At 44.0% G+C, this 24133-nt stretch overlaps 5 non-coding genes across 5 annotated transcripts; all 5 read left to right on the top strand.

Moving 5' to 3' along the window:
• Window positions 1-4004: 4004 nt before the first annotated feature.
• On the top strand, window positions 4005-4077 carry TRNAR-ACG (transfer RNA arginine (anticodon ACG)). The gene has a single exon. It is a non-coding gene; the product is annotated as a tRNA-Arg (tRNA).
• A 13306-nt stretch (window positions 4078-17383) lies between these two features.
• On the top strand, window positions 17384-17456 carry TRNAR-ACG (transfer RNA arginine (anticodon ACG)). Its single transcript has one exon. It is a non-coding gene; the product is annotated as a tRNA-Arg (tRNA).
• A 2343-nt stretch (window positions 17457-19799) lies between these two features.
• Window positions 19800-19872, top strand: TRNAW-CCA (transfer RNA tryptophan (anticodon CCA)). Its single transcript has one exon. It is a non-coding gene; the product is annotated as a tRNA-Trp (tRNA).
• Window positions 19873-21103: 1231 nt separating this feature from the next.
• Window positions 21104-21176, top strand: TRNAR-ACG (transfer RNA arginine (anticodon ACG)). The gene has a single exon. It is a non-coding gene; the product is annotated as a tRNA-Arg (tRNA).
• A 1231-nt stretch (window positions 21177-22407) lies between these two features.
• TRNAR-ACG (transfer RNA arginine (anticodon ACG)) lies at window positions 22408-22480 on the top strand. Its single transcript has one exon. It is a non-coding gene; the product is annotated as a tRNA-Arg (tRNA).
• The last annotated feature ends 1653 nt before the right edge of the window (window positions 22481-24133 follow it).

Here is a 24133-nt window from a genome sequence, read left to right as displayed (position 1 = left end):
AATCAAAAGATTGTAGGTTCAACTCCTACCTGGCTCAAAACTGATTTTGACTTCACTTTTAGCAATTTTTAATGAAGTCGCGTGGTCGCTTTGCTTCTTCAACATATTTTCCTGAAGTCGAATTCATTGGAGTGGTAGTCCACCCCTTGGTGACGATTGAGTAACCTTGGTCACCTCTTTAAAATACAGTCGCGACCCTCGCGTCAAGGATTTGGCAACAGATTACGTCATCTTCCCGTTCCAAACCTGCTTTTTTAGTTCTACTTCCTTGAGGAACAGAGAAACCCAAGGTATCACCGCCATCGGAACGAGGGTCAAGCTGGGCTCAAGTCTTTCACGAACCTGCTGGCCAGGCCCAACGTTCAAATATGGTTGGAGGAGGAATTTGTCATTTGTTCCGGCTGCCTGCGAAAGCTCGCCCATGCTTCCTGAAGTACACTGGGATCTGCAACGTCGACCAACGAAGACTGGCAGACCGTCAGTGAAAAGGCACGGTCATGTGAAGTCCAGCAGGGTTCAGAAAGATGTCGTAGGAGGTCAAGCAGGGTTCAGAAAGAGGTCAGAGGAGGTTCAGCAGGGTTCAGAAAGAGGTCATAGGAGGTCCAGCAGGGTACAGAAAGAGGTCGCAGTAGGTCCAGCAGGGTTCAGAAAGAGGTCATGTGAAGTCCAGCAGGGTTCAGATAGAGGTCATGTGAAGTCCAGCAGGGTTCAGATAGAGGTCATGTGAAGTCCAGCAGGGTTCAGAAAGATGTCGTGAGAGGTCAATCAGGGTTCAGAAAGAGGTCAGAGGAGGTTCAGCAGGGTTCAGAAAGAGGTCATAGGAGGTCCAGCAGGGTACAGAAAGAGGTCATAGGAGGTCCAGCAGGGAACAGAAAGAGGTCATGTGAAGTCCAGCAGGGTTCAGATAGAGGTCATGTGAAGTCCAGCAGGGTTCAGATAGAGGTCATTTGAAGTCCAGCAGGGTTCAGATAGAGGTCATGTGAAGTCCAGCAGGGTTCAGAAAGATGTCGTAGGAGGTCAATCAGGGTTCAGAAAGAGGTCAGAGGAGGTTCAGCAGGGTTCAGAAAGAGGTCATAGGAGGTCCAGAAGGGTACAGAAAGAGGTCGCAGTAGGTCCAGCAGGGTTCAGATATATGTCATGTGAAGTCCAGCATGGTTCAGATAGAGGTCGTGTGAAGTCCAGCAGGGTTCAGATAGAGGTCATGTGAAGTTCAGCAGGGTTCAGAAAGAGGTCATGTGAAGTCCAGGAGGGTTCAGAAAAGTTGGTGCATTCATTTGTGTTCAGCTGCAATTCCGAGTACTTGTCAGAGGCCTTTGTGCACGTGGCTCAGGAACGTGCACGTCTGCGACAACCGGAGACCCCTCACGTTGATCACTCATTATTGCAGCACTAAAACATATCAGTAGGAGTGATAGCTAGTAGTCACATGGGCCAGTGGCGCAATGGATAAAGCGTCTGACTACGAATCAGAAGATTGTAGGTTCGACTCCTACCTGGCTCAAAACTGATTTTGACTTCACTTTTAGCAATATTTAATGAAGTCGCGTGGTCGCTTTGCTTCTTCAACATATTTTCCTGAAGTCGAATTCATTGGAGTGGTAGTCCACCCCTTGGTGACGATTGAGTAACCTTGGTCACCTCTTTAAAATACAGTCGCGACCCTCGCGTCAAGGATTTGGCAACAGATTACGTCATCTTCCCGTTCCAAACCTGCTTTTTTAGTTCTACTTCCTTGAGGAACAGAGAAACCCAAGGTATCACCGCCATCGGAACGAGGGTCAAGCTGGGCTCAAGTCTTTCACGAACCTGCTGGCCAGGCCCAACGTTCAAATATGGTTGGAGGAGGAATTTGTCATTTGTTCCGGCTGCCTGCGAAAGCTCACCCATGCTTCCTGAAGTACACTGGGATCTGCAACGTCGACCAACGAAGACTGGCAGACCGTCAGTGAAAAGGCACGGTCATGTGAAGTCCAGCAGGGTTCAGAAAGATGTCGTACGAGGTCAAGCAGGGTTCAGAAAGAGGTCAGAGGAGGTTCAGCAGGGTTCAGAAAGAGGTCATAGGAGGTCCAGCAGGGTACAGAAAGAGGTCGCAGTAGGTCCAGCAGGGATCAGAAAGAGGTCATGTGAAGTCCAGCAGGGTTCAGATAGAGGTCATGTGAAGTCCAGCAGGGTTCAGATAGAGGTCATGTGAAGTCCAGCAGGGTTCAGATATATGTCATGTGAAGTCCAGCATGGTTCAGATAGAGGTCGTGTGAAGTCCAGCAGGGTTCAGATAGAGGTCATGTGAAGTTCAGCAGGGTTCAGAAAGAGGTCATGTGAAGTCCAGCAGGGTTCAGAAAAGTTGGTGCATTCATTTGTGTTCAGCTGCAATTCCGAGTACTTGTCAGAGGCCTTTGTGCGCGTGGCTCAGGGACGTGCACGTCTGCGACAACCGGAGACCCCTTACGTTGATCACTCATTATTGCAGCACTAAAACATATCAGTAGGAGTGATAGCTAGTAGTTACATGGGCCAGTGGCGCAATGGATAACGCGTCTTACTACAAATCAAAAGATTGTAGGTTCAACTCCTACCTGGCTCAAAACTTATTTTGACTTCACTTTTAGCAATTTTTAATGAAGTCGCGTGGTCGCTTTGCTTCTTCAACATATTTTCCTGAAGTCGAATTCATTGGAGTGGTAGTCCACCCCTTGGTGACGATTGAGTAACCTTGGTCACCTCTTTAAAATACAGTCGCGACCCTCGCGTCAAGGATTTGGCAACAGATTACGTCATCTTCCCGTTCCAAACCTGCTTTTTTAGTTCTACTTCCTTGAGGAACAGAGAAACCCAAGGTATCACCGCCATCGGAACGAGGGTCAAGCTGGGCTCAAGTCTTTCACGAACCTGCTGGCCAGGCCCAACGTTCAAATATGGTTGGAGGAGGAATTTGTCATTTGTTCCGGCTGCCTGCGAAAGCTCGCCCATGCTTCCTGAAGTACACTGGGATCTGCAACGTCGACCAACGAAGACTGGCAGACCGTCAGTGAAAAGGCACGGTCATGTGAAGTCCAGCAGGGTTCAGAAAGATGTCGTAGGAGGTCAAGCAGGGTTCAGAAAGAGGTCAGAGGAGGTTCAGCAGGGTTCAGAAAGAGGTCATAGGAGGTCCAGCAGGGTACAGAAAGAGGTCGCAGTAGGTCCAGCAGGGTTCAGAAAGAGGTCATGTGAAGTCCAGCAGGGTTCAGATAGAGGTCATGTGAAGTCCAGCAGGGTTCAGATAGAGGTCATGTGAAGTCCAGCAGGGTTCAGAAAGATGTCGTGAGAGGTCAATCAGGGTTCAGAAAGAGGTCAGAGGAGGTTCAGCAGGGTTCAGAAAGAGGTCATAGGAGGTCCAGCAGGGTACAGAAAGAGGTCATAGGAGGTCCAGCAGGGAACAGAAAGAGGTCATGTGAAGTCCAGCAGGGTTCAGATAGAGGTCATGTGAAGTCCAGCAGGGTTCAGATAGAGGTCATGTGAAGTCCAGCAGGGTTCAGATAGAGGTCATGTGAAGTCCAGCAGGGTTCAGAAAGATGTCGTAGGAGGTCAATCAGGGTTCAGAAAGAGGTCAGAGGAGGTTCAGCAGGGTTCAGAAAGAGGTCATAGGAGGTCCAGCAGGGTACAGAAAGAGGTCATAGGAGGTCCAGCAGGGTACAGAAAGAGGTCGCAGTAGGTCCAGCAGGGTTCAGATATATGTCATGTGAAGTCCAGCATGGTTCAGATAGAGGTCGTGTGAAGTCCAGCAGGGTTCAGATAGAGGTCATGTGAAGTTCAGCAGGGTTCAGAAAGAGGTCATGTGAAGTCCAGGAGGGTTCAGAAAAGTTGGTGCATTCATTTGTGTTCAGCTGCAATTCCGAGTACTTGTCAGAGGCCTTTGTGCACGTGGCTCAGGAACGTGCACGTCTGCGACAACCGGAGACCCCTTACGTTGATCACTCATTATTGCAGCACTAAAACATATCAGTAGGAGTGATAGCTAGTAGTCACATGGGCCAGTGGCGCAATGGATAACGCGTCTGACTACGAATCAGAAGATTGTAGGTTCGACTCCTACCTGGCTCAAAACTGATTTTGACTTCACTTTTAGCAATATTTAATGAAGTCGCGTGGTCGCTTTGCTTCTTCAACATATTTTCCTGAAGTCGAATTCATTGGAGTGGTAGTCCACCCCTTGGTGACGATTGAGTAACCTTGGTCACCTCTTTAAAATACAGTCGCGACCCTCGCGTCAAGGATTTGGCAACAGATTACGTCATCTTCCCGTTCCAAACCTGCTTTTTTAGTTCTACTTCCTTGAGGAACAGAGAAACCCAAGGTATCACCGCCATCGGAACGAGGGTCAAGCTGGGCTCAAGTCTTTCACGAACCTGCTGGCCAGGCCCAACGTTCAAATATGGTTGGAGGAGGAATTTGTCATTTGTTCCGGCTGCCTGCGAAAGCTCACCCATGCTTCCTGAAGTACACTGGGATCTGCAACGTCGACCAACGAAGACTGGCAGACGGTCAGTGAAAAGGCACGGTCATGTGAAGTCCAGCAGGGTTCAGAAAGATGTCGTACGAGGTCAAGCAGGGTTCAGAAAGAGGTCAGAGGAGGTTCAGCAGGGTTCAGAAAGAGGTCATAGGAGGTCCAGCAGGGTACAGAAAGAGGTCGCAGTAGGTCCAGCAGGGTTCAGAAAGAGGTCATGTGAAGTCCAGCAGGGTTCAGATAGAGGTCATGTGAAGTCCAGCAGGGTTCAGATAGAGGTCATGTGAAGTCCAGCAGGGTTCAGAAAGATGTCGTAGGAGGTCAATCAGGGTTCAGAAAGAGGTCAGAGGAGGTTCAGCAGGGTTCAGAAAGAGGTCATAGGAGGTCCAGCAGGGTACAGAAAGAGGTCGCAGTAGGTCCAGCAGGGTTCAGAAAGAGGTCATGTGAAGTCCAGCAGGGTTCAGATAGAGGTCATGTGAAGTCCAGCAGGGTTCAGAAAGGAGTCATGTGAAGTCCAGCAGGGTTCAGATATATGTCATGTGAAGTCCAGCAGGGTTCAGAAAGAGGTCAGAGGAGGTTCAGCAGGGTTCAGAAAGAGGTCATAGGAGGTCCAGCAGGGTACAGAAAGAGGTCATAGGAGGTCCAGCAGGGTACAGAAAGAGGTCGCAGTAGGTCCAGCAGGGTTCAGATATATGTCATGTGAAGTCCAGCATGGTTCAGATAGAGGTCGTGTGAAGTCCAGCAGGGTTCAGATAGAGGTCATGTGAAGTCCAGCAGCGTTCAGATAGAGGTCATGTGAAGTCCAGCAGGGTTCAGAAAGATGTCGTAGGAGGTCAATCCGGGTTCAGAAAGAGGTCAGAGGAGGTTCAGCAGGGTTCAGAAAGAGGTCATAGGAGGTCCAGCAGGGTTCAGAAAGAGGTCATGTGAAGTCCAGCAGGGTTCAGATAGAGGTCATGTGAAGTCCAGCAGGGTTCAGAAAGGAGTCATGTGAAGTCCAGCAGGGTTTAGATATATGTCATGTGAAGTCCAGCAGGGTTCAGAAAAGAAAATTTGACTACACACCCATTTGCATGTCAGTCGACCACTGACCTATCAATCATGCGGAACACTAGTCCGACATTCCCACCTGATCATCATGTGACCCTTGTCCCTTGGTTTCAAAAATTTGCAAAGCAATTGTTCCAACTTTGTAAATTTAAAATTGTGTGCCCAACATAAAAGATCCAATTTCGGCATGTGATCAATTAATTACTAATTTGCTTACAAGCAAAAGAAAAAATGAATAATTCTTGCTCCGAAAACTTTTCAGACCCAAGAATCATCGACAGTTATTCATGTTTGTCCAGTAATCGAATCTGTTGAGGCCAATCATCATTTGGGATTTGCAGCAATGAAGGCCTAATCATTGTCTGAGGTATCGGTCAGCACTGGTACCCTTGATCTTGGTTTACCCTATGAACTTGTCTTCCTTTTGGTATACGGACATCCTCTTTTCCAATGTCCCATCCGTCCACACTTGAAACACCGGTTTCTGTCGTTGCCTGGTCTGTGCACCTGTGCACTTGTATTGCTGGGCTGCATCTCTACATCCCTGAGTTGCCACTGCAATCTCTCGTTATCTCCTGAAACACGAAAAAATTCTCTGTACCGTCCTTTTTGGGGAGACAACTGGAAATCAGATGGGACAACTGTCACTTTCATTCCTAATTTCGAGGGCAGTTGTGCATTTGTCTCCTCCACTGTATCCTGTATCCTTTTTATTTTAAGTTCTAGATCCGTTATCCGTTCTTGCTGTTCCCGTTGTCTGGATTCACCATCCCAAAGATGGAATGCAAGCCAGTCTACTGTTAAATTATGTCGCTTCCTGGCTTTCAATACTTGTCCTAATCTCTCCAATCGACTTCGCTCAAATGTACCATCTCTTGGAAACTCCTTATCATGTCTCTTTGTCCACAAATACCAATTTTCAACCTCACTAATAGCCTCTTCACCATATCGGTCGTACATATAATATGCACAAGTACCTTTTTTTGGAATATCTGGTTGTCCTTGTGTATTCTTACAAGCTGCATTCCCCATTCTGCCTGTATATGAATAACACTCAGTATTTACTCAATGTAACAGATAACTACCAAGACTACACCTCGGACTACACCTGTACCCACTAACAACTGTGTGTACTGCAAAAATCTCAGAAGTTTGTTCCACCTTATACAAAGTAGCGTTGAATGCGTTGTTGTCTAGCTTATTCCTATAAGCTCCACTCTGTGGTTTTCCAGGAAGTATCTCTCCACCTGTCCACTTGATGACTGCAGGTGATTTCCAGAGAGTCCCCCTGCCCTGTGGCTTTTCCCACACCCCAATCTCACCGATCAGTGTTGCAGATGAGTCTGGATCAGTAAGTCCTGTTAAGGGGGGGTCAAACAAAATAACCACATAATATAACAAATAACCACTAGACTCACCACCTCGCTCATCATTCCAGGTTGTCTGCACATTGATGTTTTGCAAATGTCTCAAAGCTTCTTTCCTGAGACCGCACTTTTTATTCATCCATCAATTGACTTGTTTAAATTAAATTTAAATAAAATCAGATCAGATTAAATTAATCAGATCAATCGGATCAGAATCAGAATCAATTCAAATATGCAATTTCAATCAATTCACCAACATTTATCAATAAAATCCGAGTAATAATACATAATAAAATATCATAAATGATAATATCAAAATTCAAATATCAAATCATCATTGAACTTATCATTGAAAATATCAAAATATCAAATATCAAACTAGCAAAATTCACATTTATCAGTCTGATAACTCTATATCTATGCCTGTTCCCAACGTAGGCAAAACAGTTCCGTCCGCTGGCGGAGGTATTTGATCATGGACGTCACTTTCGACCCATACCTTCCGTCAATTGACAAATAACCGTTCTGCCTCTGGATCATATCTGACATATTTGTTCAATCCTGTGTGGTCATTATATCACAAATTAAAGCTGAACAACCACTGAAGGCAACTCAACCCTTCATTTGTGAGACAATCAGCGAAAATTGATCCAACAGATATGAGCCAGTCCATTGGGCAATGTCGCACATGTCACGTGCCACATGTCACACGTGTCACATGTGATGTGTCACCCACCATGTCGCACTTTGAAAGAGACTCAAAGTTCTTGACAATTAAAATGGTGTAATATTCCTGAAATGTGTACCAATGAATGGCAATCAATTTATAATATTTATCAATGGAATCCAATCATACCGAAATTTCGACACTCCAATAAACTTTGTAACTTGTAATACATCATTAATCCTGCAGGGCTATAAAGCTATCCTTAAAGTCCATGCAATCGATTTACATCAAAACCCAATGATGACCTGCCTGATAATCATAGCAATTTTCATGATTGTAAAATCATGACCATTGTAAATCATTGTAATTATAAATTGTAAATATAAATTTACCATAATTATACAAAATTTGAGAATGAACATCAATAATAATCAGCATATGACAATCATGATGACAATGATGAAGCTCATCAATAATGAGAGAAAACAATGAGAATGAGAAACAATGAGAGAAATGAGAAAACAATGAGAACTATGAAAGGTGAAAACAGGTAAAAGAAGAAGCAAAAGAGGAGGAAAGGAGAAGGAAAGGGGGGAGGAAAAGGGTGGGGAAGGGAGAAGGGGAAGTGGCAGAATGCCAAGGGAGGAATGAGGCTGGGGGAGGGATGGGGCTTAAGGGTATCAATACTATGCGAAATACGACACTCATTGTATTTTTCTAAAAATAACTGTGTATGATTGGCTGCACTTATTCTCCCTTACAAGGCTGTGAAAAGTTATATGATGGATACTATTGTCCCTCTCAACCTTGGTGCAAATCATACACTCATCTGTGTATTATTTTAACGATGTAAACTGTGTCGTACCATTTCTTTAGCACTATGGGGCCATGGTTTGAGGGGGGGGGGGGGGGGAGGAAGAGAGGTGAGGATAAAGGGCACATACCCATACACACAAAAACACATAAAGCCACATAATGAGGTGATATGCTAAATCAACATGGGATCCAATGGGATATGGGATCAACAATCCTGTACATGCCTCATACAATCAGTAATATAACATGATTTGGAGAGGATGGATAATGGTAGAATGAAGTTAGGGTTAAGATTGGGTTGGGGTCAACAAATTCATGTACATGTAAATTCATTCATGTATAAACAGATCACAATATATTTCATCATTGGTTTCCCTCCATTTAATTGCCTTGTCAAATGTCATAGTATCTTATAGCAATAAATTCCCTTTTTTAAATCTTAAAAGACAGATGAAATATAACATGATCAAAGGTACCTTCGATAGTTCTATTTTTTAGAGATTACGGATCACAGTAGCATGGGATTGGCTCTCATTAAATTTCATCTTGATTGAAGGATTTTTAGCTGTGGTCCAAGATGGCCGCCGCCATAAAAATCCTAAAAATATATATATATTTTTTTCTAATCAGGATGTAAAGAGGTTACATTTAAAAAATCGCTTCTGATTCCATAGATAAGTGGACACAACACCAAACGGTTACCATGGGCAACCTGCCTGCACGCATTCCAGTGGCAGGGTCAGTGTGTGCACATCTTACGGGACCCAGGACACAACACCAAACGGTTACCATGGGCAACCTGCCTGCACGCATTCCAGTGGCAGGGTCAGTGTGTGCAAATCTTACGGGACCCAGGACACAGAAAACTTTTTTTTTTTTTTTTTTTAAATTACATTGCATTACAAACATTACATTACATTAGAAATTAACAGTTATCATTACTGTCCTACATGGGAAAAATGAATTGATGGTGCACTTCATCAAGTCATCCCTGTCAGAACATCATAATTCATAAGATTACAATTTCTTGTGTTCATAAGAGCACATTTGGCCAATCACACACATAAATGTGCATAAAATGCAGACGTGCATCCAAACCGCTTCGAATTAACTCTTATGAAGGTACAAAAACCCATATTTGTGCCACAATGGAATTTTTTATGACTTAAAATCGAGCCAGTCGATTTTACCATTATTTGGCTTACTGTACAGACGCTGTATAAAATCGCTTTTTACAAAACCCGCTAATATGATTATAAATCAAATAGTGTCCATTCTGCAATCTGCTCGTGTGTGTGGTCACAACCAAGCAGGATCTCAACCATTATTTTAACGGGAAAATCGACACACTTATAAGTCGTTTGATCACGAAAACGAGCAGAGATTTGAATGCAGACCATTGCTGGAAATCATTTTAAAGATATTTACAAAATTGACGCTCTATTTCATGAATTCATGACGTTCGTGAAATGAGCAAGAAATATACAAAATCCATATTTCAGTTGTACATGACAAGACGAATGCAGCACCTGTTGGCTAACGCCCGGGGTTCGTTAGTGGTTCTTTGCAATCGTCTCATTAAACTCGTAAAATGTACCGAAAAAAAATTCAAATTACAGAAAAAACAAAAAAATAATTGATTATTAATTTTTAAAATTTTTTTATCGTCATGACTTCTGAAATTTTAAAACAAATCCTTCATGAAAGCACAGCACCTTTTCTAAAGACACCAAGCTTTAGTGGATATTTGTGACAGTTCATGGCACCATCCCTCAAAAATGCGTATACATAAATTTTGGAAGAAAAAAAATTGGCATGATTTCTGAAACCTGTTAAAGGCCTCGTGTTTTTTCCTTCCACACATCAACAAACGTACACAAAACTCAAACACTGAACTATTTTCACAGATTAACATCAGACTACACAGATAACAAACAAAAGCTTACCTGGGCAGTTGAGTCCCTACGGGCCACCACTTGTTGGAGAATTATTAACAATTACTGATGTTATGTTAGTAAAACTTCAAGAGACTCGGTTTAGCAAAATCAATGGTTTATTCACTTTAGAGAATTTGTTGTATACTAAGCCGAGATCTTTAATGAGTCTTTGTTCCAGAGTTTGTTGAAGCTCGTTTGGTCGGTCTTTTGAAGCTCGTTCAGTAGGTCTTTCTGAAGCTCGTTCAGTTGTTGACAATCTCCAGTTGGTTGATCAGTTTCAACTGGTCTTCAGTGTACAACATGTTATGATGCTACAGGAGAAGAGGGGTCCTATGCAGAGCGGGTTTTTAAATACCTGCACACCAAGTATGATATACATCTGACGTCATTGTGGGTGGGACGACAGGGAGTTGGGATGTCAGTGTCTTTGACGCCAGACCAACAACTCCTGTGGAATCAACCCGAAACAACAACCCCACACGTCACCTTAGCGGTGGCACAAGGGTACGAATCGAATGATACTGACGATATTGGGGTATACCTACTCAGCTCTGACGCTGACGGTGACCAGGACCCACTCGATCAAATACCAATATGCTTGTGGACAACGCATCCAAATGATGTGGGACGAATCAAGAGTATTGCACCTGTAAGGATCACAGTAGATGATTCTAAGCCATTGCCTAGAAAGCGCCAATATCCATTGAGACCAGAGGCAAAAGCTGGTATTGCACCAGTGATTCGATCATTGGTGGAACAGGGAGTTATAGTTCGCACTGTGAGCATGTGCAACACTCCTATTTTACCTGTAAAGAAGCCAGGCAAGACTACTTGGAGATTTGTTCAAGATCTTCGAGCAATTAATGATTGTGTCATCCCAGCCTATCCAGTGGTCCCTAACCCGATCACTGTACTGTCAAGTATTCCATGCAACACGAAGTTTTATTCTGTGGTGGACTTATGTTCAGCGTTCTTTAGTGTACCCATTCATGAGGATTCGCGTTATCTTTTCGCATTCACGTACGAAAATTTACAGTTTACCTGGACTGTGTTACCACAAGGGTACACGGAGAGCCCAACTTTGTTTTCACGTGCTCTACATGAAGACCTCAGCGATGTTGAATTTCCTGGGGGTTCAGTGATGGTACAATATGTTGATGACCTTCTCATATGCTCGACTTCAAAGGAAGCATGTGAGCAGGACACTGTTGTGTTACTGACAGCGTTGGCAGACAAAGGCCACAAGGCCTCGAGAGATAAGTTGCAGTTCTGTAAGGAAGAGGTGAAATATTTAGGACATATTTTGTAAGGCGACACGAGACGATTGTGCCCTGAACGTGTAAAAGTGATCAGGACACTTCCAAAACCTAAAACTGTCAAGCAGATGAAATCTTTTCTGGGGACAACGGGGTTTTGCCATCAATGGATTGCTGATTACGCAGTACTGACTCGCCCCCTGTTGGACATCAGCTTACCAAACAGTCCAAATCCTTTGAAATGGACCCCGGAAGCTGAACAAGCCTTTACGACATTGAAAGATGCCTTAGCATCGGCTCCTGCTTTAGGACTGCCAGATTATGACAAAAATTTCTTTCTCTATTCACATGAGAAAGGAGGATATGCCCAATCGGTGTTGGCTCAAAAAACATGGGGGAAAACTGCGCCCCGTAGCATATCACAGCACTAGATTGGATTCAGTAGCACGAGGGTTTCCACTGTGCTTGCGAGCAGTGGCAGCAGCGTCATATGCAGTAGAAGCCACAGCTACAATAGTCCTGGGGTGCCCCTTAATTCTTCTTGTTGAGCATGCGGTGGCGATGGTTTTGCTGAAGGCAGGAACACAGCACCTTTCAGCATCAAGGGCTACAACATATGAACTAGGGTTATTAACGCCATCAAACCTTACCATTCAGCGTTGTCCAACGCTGAACCCAGCATCTATGTTACCAACAGAGGATGATGGTGAGCCCCATGATTGTGCGGAGGTATTGGCACATGCACTAGTGCCTCGCATTGATTTGAAGGACATTCCCATCCCAGATGCAGATCTGGTACTGTATGTTGATGGATCATCATCAAGAGCATTGGATGGTTCACTATTGACGGGATATGCAGTATGCACGGATGTTGAGACATGGGAGAGCGGAAAATTACCAAACACCTACTCAGCTCAACAGGCAGAACTTTATGCATTAACTAGAGCCTGTTGTTTAGCAGAAAGCCAGAGAGTCATCATTTATACAGACTCCAGGTACGCACATGGGGTTGTTCATGATTATGGTGCTCTCTGGAAACAGAGAGGTTTTTTGACATCTTCAGGCAGCCAAATTAAAACATGAATAGTGCTGAATAGTCCCAACATGAATAATTGTTCCTGCTTCTTGTCTCAAAAATTTTTTCGGAGCAAGAATGAATTTTACTTTTGCTTATTAGCGGATTAATAATTAATTGATTAAATGCCAAAATTGGATTTTTTTGGAACACGAATTAAAAGATCCAGAATTAGAGTTCATTCTGGGAGCCTCATATTTGCCAATTATAAATGTGGTTTTAGGGAGTATTTTGGGCAAAACAATTTTTTACAACAAAACAATTACCAAAGTGTGGAACATTGCTTTGCAAAATTTTTTGGAAACCAAGTGACGAGCATCACATGATCAGCAAGTGGGCATTTTGGACTATTTTTTGCATGCTGATAGGTCAGTGGTCGACTGCCATGTCAATAGAGGTGTTGTACAATTTGTTGGTAAAACAAAAAATTTGTTGGTAATTTGTTGGTGTTGTAAAATTTGGATAAATTATTGTGGGACCGAAAAGGGTACTTTCAATGTGACATTATAGGGGTTTTCTAAAAAAATAAACTTTTTGTCTATTTGTGTATTAGCGTTTCTAAAATTAAAGGATAAATTTTACAAAATTGAAATGCAATTGACACCCATCTTGATCTGTTAATGATGGTTCAAATGCAAGCAAATATACATAATGCTTGGGTTTGTGTATGTTTGTGTGTCAATGTTTTTTGTTTTGTGTGTCAATCTTATAAGAATAGTCAGAAAATTCGTAAAATAAAATAGGAATATAATTTGATTATGAACATTATCTCTTTTGTCAAGGGCGATGGAATATACGGATTTGATGTGCTGGGTTATGAGGAGCCATTAATTAATAGTAAAATTGTGAGTAATCTTGGGATTCCATTTTTGATAGAATTCATATGAAAATAACAGCTATTTATGGATATGAGCTTCATAAAAAATGAGGGAGTACAAAATTAGTCAAATTTGGAAGAGGTCATACACTGACTTCCCAGAGTACTCTGCTCACAGATTTTTGACAAATATAAACTTGACTTTTATCAGCATATAAATTGTGCTGTATGTATGGATGTTTCTTAGGCATAGATGATATGGGCAGATAGTAAAGACAATTTGTTGAATTGAACTATTGTGAGTTTTATAACGAAATGCATTGTGAATCTTAAAACCAAGGGGCAGACGTGAACGTGCTGTTATGTTTTTACACTCAGAACACGATGTTACGTGTACCTGCAACATATTTTGTTAATCTGCCACACCTATATTGGCATACTGGTGTCAGTAGTATTCATTAAGTTGCATAGACAATGGAGGAACAACTTTTAAGGGAATATACAACCACGTATTTGGATATTTTCTACAAAAGTAGGGGTTTCAATAAGTGGTAGCTGTACACATGGGATTTATCAAATTAAGTTATGCAGTTTAAACAAAGTTACTGGTAAACAGAAGGGAAATGGATAGTAAATAAATTCTTCAATGCTGGGTAAATTTAATGAGATATTACAAAGACTTATAAGAGCTACTGCTCTTCCTTATAGCAGTGGGAGAAGAGAGAATTCGAACCAAATGAATTTATAAATGAATGTGATAGGGATAATATCCTCAATTTGTGTTACTTATTTGATTGTGGGTAAAGAAATTATTTTATCGTAATGGATTGATAACAGCAGCCTGCAATGTCCTGAGAGTGTGCATCCATGTAATTAGAAATCCCAGATTTGTTTTTACAAACAACATTTGGTAGAGGTCTTATGTCGACGCGCACTTACTTGGTAGATAAAAAAGGTACTGCATGTTGGCAGCCACTTTTGCGGCCATTTAGGCCAAACACATTGAGAGAAAAAATTGTCGTTCAATACGTAATTTACACATGGCTATTTGTAAAAGGGAAGTTGTTGCGATGGGCAACATTTCTGAAGGTTTATTAAAATGTTATAATATGACATGTGTCAAGGCAAACTATTGGATGGGAAAATTAGATCTGGTTATACAATGAATTTGCTGACCCTTTGAAGTTAATTCTTTGAAATTGATTGTTTTACTAGTATTTTGAGTTCACATTGGAAATAGTTTGGTAGAGCTTTGTTAAAACCTATGTTGTGGTATTTTGGAACGAATTCACAGATCATAGGAAGTTGGTAACAATAGAAATAATTATGGACCCCGGGAGATAGGGGCATCTGGATAAGGCAAATAATCAGATTTATGTTACATATTAAGGGATTTTTCTTTAGTCACATTTTAAGAAGTTTGTTAGTTTGGTATATAATGTTGAATGTCATTGACATAAATGAGGGCATAACAACTTGTTGTGCACTATGTCCGTTTTACACGATCGATGAACTCATATCACCACAAGTAACACTGTTAAAGAAAAAAAAAAAAAAAAAAAGCGGGGAGGACTATGCTAATAACACATTAGGCATAGTTTGCTTGTTTGCAAGAATTGTTGGGAATTAGATATTCCTGTTTGTGATTTAAATCATATAATCATTATTAATGCATTTATTTTCTTTGAGTTGAGTTACAACACCTGCATGTGTTTAATTTTTTGAATTATATGAACCTGAAAGTAATTGTGGATGCTATTCTTAGTTTTAGTAGTGTAAAACACATGTCTGATTTGAATATTATTCGTGTGAAGTTGTTATAAAATATAGTGATTTCATGTTACAATGTACCCCATCTGATTCAATCTGTGCGGAGAGCAGATATAAATGTGGCTAAGTAAAGGAAAGACAAGACCACATCCCAAATGGAGTGATAACGACATCTGGGAAGAAGTTTGGAAAAAGAAAATTTGTGAAAATGAAGTTAATCTTGGCATACACCCTCTTTCTCAAAGAATGATGAAGAAATGCTCCTTTGGAAGATGGATGTTTACCTTCACCAAGGGAAAATTATGTGACCATTTGTCTGGGTCACACTGCAACATATGGAAAAGGGCGATCACTTACTTGTGTTCAAATACCTCGAACAGTCATCACATCAGCATCTGCATCTGCATCAGCATCAGCATCTGCATCAGCATCAGCATCAGCATCAGCATCAGCATCATCAGCAGCATCAGCATCTGCAACGTTTACGGGATACGGTGACGTGTGTCATTACTTCACCAACTTCTGGGGAGCCAGCATGGAGCTGCAAGCGAACGACTGCCTTTTCCTTCACAACAGCTGTGCACGATTCTGCTGTGTGCTCCTGGTATGGACCATGGACAACTGAGTACCATGGTCCCAACATCATCATTGCGGATGCATCCGGCATCCCTGCTCCACATCTTGTTGACAAATCAACATCACATCAATACTTGCTCCATGCTCACGATTAGTGAGGAGGCAAGTCGACTACAACTGGATGGAGGCCTTGTTCAAATCTACTATGGCTCACAGCAAGAGTGGCAAGGATGCTGCATGGAGAGCAGGGTCAGTCTTTGACTCTGCCCAGCTATCACAACAGCAGAAAATCCTATGCAAATAGTGAAGGTGTGATGAAGACAACAGGAGAAAAATGTTTTATGCTGAAATTCCAAACACAAGTGATCCGCCCCTTTTTTCAAACAAAGAAAGTCAATATTTGATTAAAGGCAAATATTTTGCCAAATGTTGCAGATGCTTTATTATTTTGATGAACTGAAATTATTGCGTTTTGGTGAAGGTGAAATGTTTTGTGATCTTTATGCAAATGAGTTGAATTGAATTATCAACATAGAAAGAGTCAATGAACAAGGAAATGTATTGTGATCAAAATTCTTCCAGAATGACGGTGTATGCCTTAGGAAATTGAATTACCAGATTAGTGGTATGAATATTTAATGTGGTAATGTTTAGATTAATGGTTAATATAAACATAAAAGAAAAACTGGGGATTGTCAGGGAATAAATATTCATATTGACAATATTGCTAGAATATATATCAATGTAATCTTGTTTAAAGTGGAATTATGTTTTACTTTACGAATGAGCAAAAGAGCATAGAACTAGCATTAACATGTGGTCAGGAGAGTTAATTTCAGACAAGAATGTGTAACGCTCTTGGACCGCCACCTGTCGATCATTAATAGCCTCTGTTCAGGGCACTGCGCACACGCTGCAAATTCTTTTTCAGCAGGTCAGAGTATTTGACCTCTTGAACAGAAATAAGTATTTGCTGGCCAAGAAAGCCATATAAGGTTTTTTGGATAAGGAACACCCTGCATGCTCTGCAACATCAAAGGAGTTTGGGGCTTTAAAACCAGGAGAAAGTTGCGAGGAGAGAGAAAAGAGTGGACTGGGACAGTGAACTGAAGAGGAGTGAAAACTGAAGACCAGTTGAAACTGATCAACCAACTGGAGATTGTCAACAACTGGACGAGCTTCAGAAGACCTACTGAACGAGCTTCAAAAGACCGACCAAACGAGCTTCAACAAACTCTGGAACAAAGACTCATTAAAGATCTCGGCTTAGTATACAACAAATTCTCAAAAGTGAATAAAACATTGATTTTGCTAAAACGAGTTTCTGAAGTTTCTGAAGTAGAACAGTAGTTAAAATTATTATTCTACAAGGTCATGTGAAGTCCAGCAGGGTTCAGAAAAGTTGGTGCATTCATTTGTGTTCAGCTGCAATTCCGAGTACTTGTCAGAGGCCTTTGTGCGCGTGGCTCAGGAACGTGCACGTCTGCGACAACCGGAGACCCCTTACGTTGATCACTCATTATTGATATTGCAGCACTAAAACATATCAGTAGGAGTGATAGCTAGTAGTCACATGGGCCAGTGGCGCAATGGATAACGCGTCTGACTACGAATCAGAAGATTGTAGGTTCGACTCCTACCTGGCTCAAAACTGATTTTGACTTCACTTTTAGCAATATTTAATGAAGTCGCGTGGTCGCTTTGCTTCTTCAACATATTTTCCTGAAGTCGAATTCATTGGAGTGGTAGTCCACCCCTTGGTGACGATTGAGTAACCTTGGTCACCTCTTTAAAATACAGTCGCGACCCTCGCGTCAAGGATTTGGCAACAGATTACGTCATCTTCCCGTTCCAAACCTGCTTTTTTAGTTCTACTTCCTTGAGGAACAGAGAAACCCAAGGTATCACCGCCATCGGAACGAGGGTCAAGCTGGGCTCAAGTCTTTCACGAACCTGCTGGCCAGGCCCAACGTTCAAATATGGTTGGAGGAGGAATTTGTCATTTGTTCCGGATGCCTGCGAAAGCTCGCCCATGCTTCCTGAAGTACACTGGGATCTGCAACGTCGACCAACGAAGACTGGCAGACCGTCAGTGAAAAGGCACGGTCATGTGAAGTCCAGCAGGGTTCAGAAAGATGTCGTAGGAGGTCAAGCAGGGTTCAGAAAGAGGTCAGAGGAGGTTCAGCAGGGTTCAGAAAGAGGTCATAGGAGGTCCAGCAGGGTACAGAAAGAGGTCGCAGTAGGTCCAGCAGGGTTCAGAAAGAGGTCATGTGAAGTCCAGCAGGGTTCAGATAGAGGTCATGTGAAGTCCAGCAGGGTTCAGATAGAGGTCATGTGAAGTCCAGCAGGGTTCAGAAAGATGTCGTAGGAGGTCAATCAGGGTTCAGAAAGAGGTCAGAGGATGTTCAGCAGGGTTCAGAAAGAGGTCATAGGAGGTCCAGCAGGGTACAGAAAGAGGTCGCAGTAGGTCCAGCAGGGTTCAGAAAGAGGTCATGTGAAGTCCAGCAGGGTTCAGATAGAGGTCATGTGAAGTCCAGCAGGGTTCAGAAAGGAGTCATGTGAAGTCCAGCAGGGTTCAGATATATGTCATGTGAAGTCCAGCAGGGTTCAGAAAAGTTGGTGCATTCATTTGTGTTCAGCTGCAATTCCGAGTACTTGTCAGAGGCCTTTGTGCGCGTGGCTCAGGAACGTGCACGTCTGCGACAACCGGAGACCCCTCACGTTGATCACTCATTATTGCAGCACTAAAACATATCAGTAGGAGTGATATGTAGTAGTCAAATGGGCCAGTGGCGCAATGGATAACGTGTCTGACTACGAATCAGAAGATTGTAGGTTCAACTCCTACCTGGCTCAAAACTGATTTTGACTTCACTTTTAGCAATATTTAATGAAGTCGCGTGGTCGCTTTGCTTCTTCAACATATTTTCCTGAAGTCGAATTCATTGGAGTGGTAGTCCACCCCTTGGTGACGATTGAGTAACCTTGGTCACCTCTTTAAAATACAGTCGCGACCATCGCGTCAAGGATTTGGCAACAGATTACGTCATCTTCCCGTTCCAAACCTGCTTTTTTAGTTCTACTTCCTTGAGGAACAGAGAAACCCAAGGTATCACCGCCATCGGAACGAGGGTCAAGCTGGGCTCAAGTCTTTCACGAACCTGCTGGCCAGGCCCAACGTTCAAATATGGTTGGAGGAGGAATTTGTCATTTGTTCCGGCTGCCTGCGAAAGCTCGCCCATGCTTCCTGAAGTACACTGGGATCTGCAACGTCGTCCAACGAAGACTGGCAGACCGTCAGTGAAAAGGCACGGTCATGTGAAGTCCAGCAGGGTTCAGAAAGATGTCGTAGGAGGTCAAGCAGGGTTCAGAAAGAGGTCAGAGGAGGTTCAGCAGGGTTCAGAAAGAGGTCATAGGAGGTCCAGCAGGGTACAGAAAGAGGTCGCAGTAGGTCCAGCAGGGTTCAGAAAGAGGTCATGTGAAGTCCAGCAGGGTTCAGATAGAGGTCATGTGAAGTCCAGCAGGGTTCAGATATAGGTCATGTGAAGTCCAGCAGGGTTCAGAAAGATGTCGTAGGAGGTCAATCAGGGTTCAGAAAGAGGTCAGAGGAGGTTCAGCATGGTTCAGAAAGAGGTCATAGAAGGTCCAGCAGGGTACAGAAAGAGGTCGCAGTAGGTCCAGCAGGGTTCAGAAAGAGGTCATGTGAAGTCCAGCAGGGTTCAGATAGAGGTCATGTGAAGTCCAGCAGGGTTCAGAAAGGAGTCATGTGAAGCCCAGCAGGGTTCAGATATATGTCATGTGAAGTCCAGCAGGGTTCAGAAAAGTTGGTGCATTCATTTGTGTTCAGCTGCAATTCCGAGTACTTGTCAGAGGCCTTTGTGCGCGTGGCTCAGGAACGTGCACGTCTGCGACAACCGGAGACCCCTTACGTTGATCACTCATTATTGCAGCACTAAAACATATCAGTAGGAGTGATAGCTAGTAGTCACATGGGCCAGTGGCGCGATGGATAACGCGTCTGACTCCAAATCAGAAGATTGTAGGTTCGACTCCTACCTGGCTCAAAACTGATTTTGACTTCACTTTTAGCAATATTTAATGAAGTCGCGTGGTCGCTTTGCTTCTTCAACATATTTTCCTGAAGTCGAATTCATTGGAGTGGTAGTCCACCCCTTGGTGACGATTGAGTAACCTTGGTCACCTCTTTAAAATACAGTCGCGACCTTCGCGTCAAGGATTTGGCAACAGATTACGTCATCTTCCCGTTCCAAACCTGCTTTTTTAGTTCTACTTCCTTGAGGAACAGAGAAACCCAAGGTATCACCGCCATCGGAACGAGGGTCAAGCTGGGCTCAAGTCTTTCACGAACCTGCTGGCCAGGCCCAACGTTCAAATATGGTTGGAGGAGGAATTTGTCATTTGTTCCGGCTGCCTGCGAAAGCTCGCCCATGCTTCCTGAAGTACACTGGGATCTGCAACGTCGACCAACGAAGACTGGCAGACCGTCAGTGAAAAGGCACGGTCATGTGAAGTCCAGCAGGGTTCAGAAAGATGTCGTAGGAGGTCAAGCAGGGTTCAGAAAGAGGTCAGAGGAGGTTCAGCAGGGTTCAGAAAGAGGTCATAGGAGGTCCAGCAGGGTACAGAAAGAGGTCGCAGTAGGTCCAGCAGGGTTCAGAAAGAGGTCATGTGAAGTCCAGCAGGGTTCAGATAGAGGTCATGTGAAGTCCAGCAGGGTTCAGATAGAGGTCATGTGAAGTCCAGCAGGGTTCAGAAAGATGTCGTAGGAGGTCAATCAGGGTTCAGAAAGAGATCAGAGGAGGTTCAGCAGGGTTCAGAAAGAGGTCATAGGAGGTCCAGCAGGGTACAGAAAGAGGTCGTGTGAAGTCCAGCAGGGTTCAGATAGAGGTCATGTGAAGTCCAGCATGGTTCAGAAAGATGTCGTAGGAGGTCAATCAGGGTTCAGAAAGAGGTCGCAGTAGGTCCAGCAGGGTTCAGATATATGTCATGTGAAGTCCAGCATGGTTCAGATAGAGGTCGTGTGAAGTCCAGCAGGGTTCAGATAGAGGTCATGTGAAGTTCAGCAGGGTTCAGAAAGAGGTCATGTGAAGTCCAGCAGGGTTCAGAAAAGTTGGTGCATTCATTTGTGTTCAGCTGCAATTCCGAGTACTTGTCAGAGGCCTTTGTGCGCGTGGCTCAGGAACGTGCACGTCTGCGACAAACGGAGACCCCTTACGTTGATCACTCATTATTGCAGCACTAAAACATATCAGTAGGAGTGAAAGCTAGTAGTCACATGGGCCAGTGGCGCAATGGATAACGCGTCTGACTACGAATCAGAAGATTGTAGGTTCGACTCCTACCTGGCTCAAAACTGATTTAGACTTCACTTTTAGCAATATTTAATGAAGTCGCGTGGTCGCTTTGCTTCTTCAACATATTTTCCTGAAGTCGAATTCATTGGAGTGGTAGTCCACCCCTTGGTGACGATTGAGTAACCTTGGTCACCTCTTTAAAATACAGTCGCGACCCTCGCGTCAAGGATTTGGCAACAGATTACGTCATCTTCCCGTTCCAAACCTGCTTTTTTAGTTCTACTTCCTTGAGGAAAAGAGAAACCCAAGGTATCACCGCCATCGGAACGAGGGTCAAGCTGGGCTCAAGTCTTTCACGAACCTGCTGGCCAGGCCCAACGTTCAAATATGGTTGGAGGAGGAATTTGTCATTTGTTCCGGCTGCCTGCGAAAGCTCGCCCATGCTTCCTGAAGTACACTGGGATCTGCAACGTCGACCAACGAAGACTGGCAGACCGTCAGTGAAAAGGCACGGTCATGTGAAGTCCAGCAGGGTTCAGAAAGATGTCGTAGGAGGTCAAGCAGGGTTCAGAAAGAGGTCAGAGGAGGTTCAGCAGGGTTCAGAAAGAGGTCATAGGAGGTCCAGCAGGGTACAGAAAGAGGTCGCAGTAGGTCCAGCAGGGTTCAGAAAGAGGTCATGTGAAGTCCAGCAGGGTTCAGATAGAGGTCATGTGAAGTCCAGCAGGGTTCAGATAGAGGTCATGTGAAGTCCAGCAGGGTTCAGAAAGATGTCGTAGGAGGTCAATCAGGGTTCAGAAAGAGATCAGAGGAGGTTCAGCAGGGTTCAGAAAGAGGTCATAGGAGGTCCAGCAGGGTACAGAAAGAGGTCGTGTGAAGTCCAGCAGGGTTCAGATAGAGGTCATGTGAAGTCCAGCATGGTTCAGAAAGATGTCGTAGGAGGTCAATCAGGGTTCAGAAAGAGGTCGCAGTAGGTCCAGCAGGGTTCAGATATATGTCATGTGAAGTCCAGCATGGTTCAGATAGAGGTCGTGTGAAGTCCAGCAGGGTTCAGATAGAGGTCATGTGAAGTTCAGCAGGGTTCAGAAAGAGGTCATGTGAAGTCCAGCAGGGTTCAGAAAAGTTGGTGCATTCATTTGTGTTCAGCTGCAATTCCGAGTACTTGTCAGAGGCCTTTGTGCGCGTGGCTCAGGAACGTGCACGTCTGCGACAAACGGAGACCCCTTACGTTGATCACTCATTATTGCAGCACTAAAACATATCAGTAGGAGTGAAAGCTAGTAGTCACATGGGCCAGTGGCGCAATGGATAACGCGTCTGACTACGAATCAGAAGATTGTAGGTTCGACTCCTACCTGGCTCAAAACTGATTTAGACTTCACTTTTAGCAATATTTAATGAAGTCGCGTGGTCGCTTTGCTTCTTCAACATATTTTCCTGAAGTCGAATTCATTGGAGTGGTAGTCCACCCCTTGGTGACGATTGAGTAACCTTGGTCACCTCTTTAAAATACAGTCGCGACCCTCGCGTCAAGGATTTGGCAACAGATTACGTCATCTTCCCGTTCCAAACCTGCTTTTTTAGTTCTACTTCCTTGAGGAACAGAGAAACCCAAGGTATCACCGCCATCGGAACGAGGGTCAAGCTGGGCTCAAGTCTTTCACGAACCTGCTGGCCGATCCCAACGTTCAAATATGGTTGGAGGAGGAATTTGTCATTTGTTCCGGCTGCCTGCGAAAGCTCGCCCATGCTTCCTGAAGTACACTGGGATCTGCAACGTCGACCAACGAAGACTGGCAGACCGTCAGTGAAAAGGCACGGTCACGTGAAGTCCAGCAGGGTTCAGAAAGATGTCGTAGGAGGTCAAGCAGGGTTCAGAAAGAGGTCAGAGGAGGTTCAGCAGGGTTCAGAAAGAGGTCATAGGAGGTCCAGCAGGGTACAGAAAGAGGTCGCAGTAGGTCCAGCAGGGTTCAGAAAGAGGTCATGTGAAGTCCAGCAGGGTTCAGATAGAGGTCATGTGAAGTCCAGCAGGGTTCAGATAGAGGTCATGTGAAGTCCAGCAGGGTTCAGAAAGATGTCGTAGGAGGTCAAGCAGGGTTCAGAAAGAGGTCAGAGGAGGTTCAGCAGGGTTCAGAAAGAGGTCATAGGAGGTCCAGCAGGGTACAGAAAGAGGTCGCAGTAGGTCCAGCAGGGTTCAGAAAGAGGTCATGTGAAGTCCAGCAGGGTTCAGATAGAGGTCATGTGAAGTCCAGCAGGGTTCAGATAGAGGTCATGTGAAGTCCAGCAGGGTTCAGAAAGGAGTCATGTGAAGTCCAGCAGGGTTCAGATATATGTCATGTGAAGTCCAGCAGGGTTCAGAAAAGTTGGTGCATTCATTTGTGTTCAGCTGCAATTCCGAGTACTTGTCAGAGGCCTTTGTGCGCGTGGCTCAGGAACGTGCACGTCTGCGACAACCGGAGACCCCTCACGTTGATCACTCATTATTGCAGCACTAAAACATATCAGTAGGAGTGATAGCTAGTAGTCACATGGGCCAGTGGCGCAATGGATAACGCATCTGACTACGAATCAGAAGATTGTAGGTTCGACTTCCTACCTGGCTCAAAACTGATTTTGACTTCACTTTTAGCAATATTTAATGAAGTCGCGTGGTCGCTTTGCTTCTTCAACATATTTTCCTGAAGTCGAATTCATTGGAGTGGTAGTCCACCCCTTGGTGACGATTGAGTAACCTTGGTCACCTCTTTAAAATACAGTCGCGACCCTCGCGTCAAGGATTTGGCAACAGATTACGTCATCTTCCCGTTCCAAACCTGCTTTTTTAGTTCTACTTCCTTGAGGAACAGAGAAACCCAAGGTATCACCGCCATCGGAACGAGGGTCAAGCTGGGCTCAAGTCTTTCACGAACCTGCTGGCCAGGCCCAACGTTCAAATATGGTTGGAGGAGGAATTTGTCATTTGTTCCGGCTGCCTGCGAAAGCTCGCCCATGCTTCCTGAAGTACACTGGGATCTGC

This window comes from Myxine glutinosa, chromosome 9 (assembly GCF_964187855.1).
Source record: "Myxine glutinosa chromosome 9, kmMyxGlut1.1, whole genome shotgun sequence".
NCBI lineage: Eukaryota > Metazoa > Chordata > Myxini > Myxiniformes > Myxinidae > Myxine > Myxine glutinosa.
Note: the sequence above shows the minus strand (reverse complement) of the source record. Positions and strands in the feature narration are given on the sequence as shown.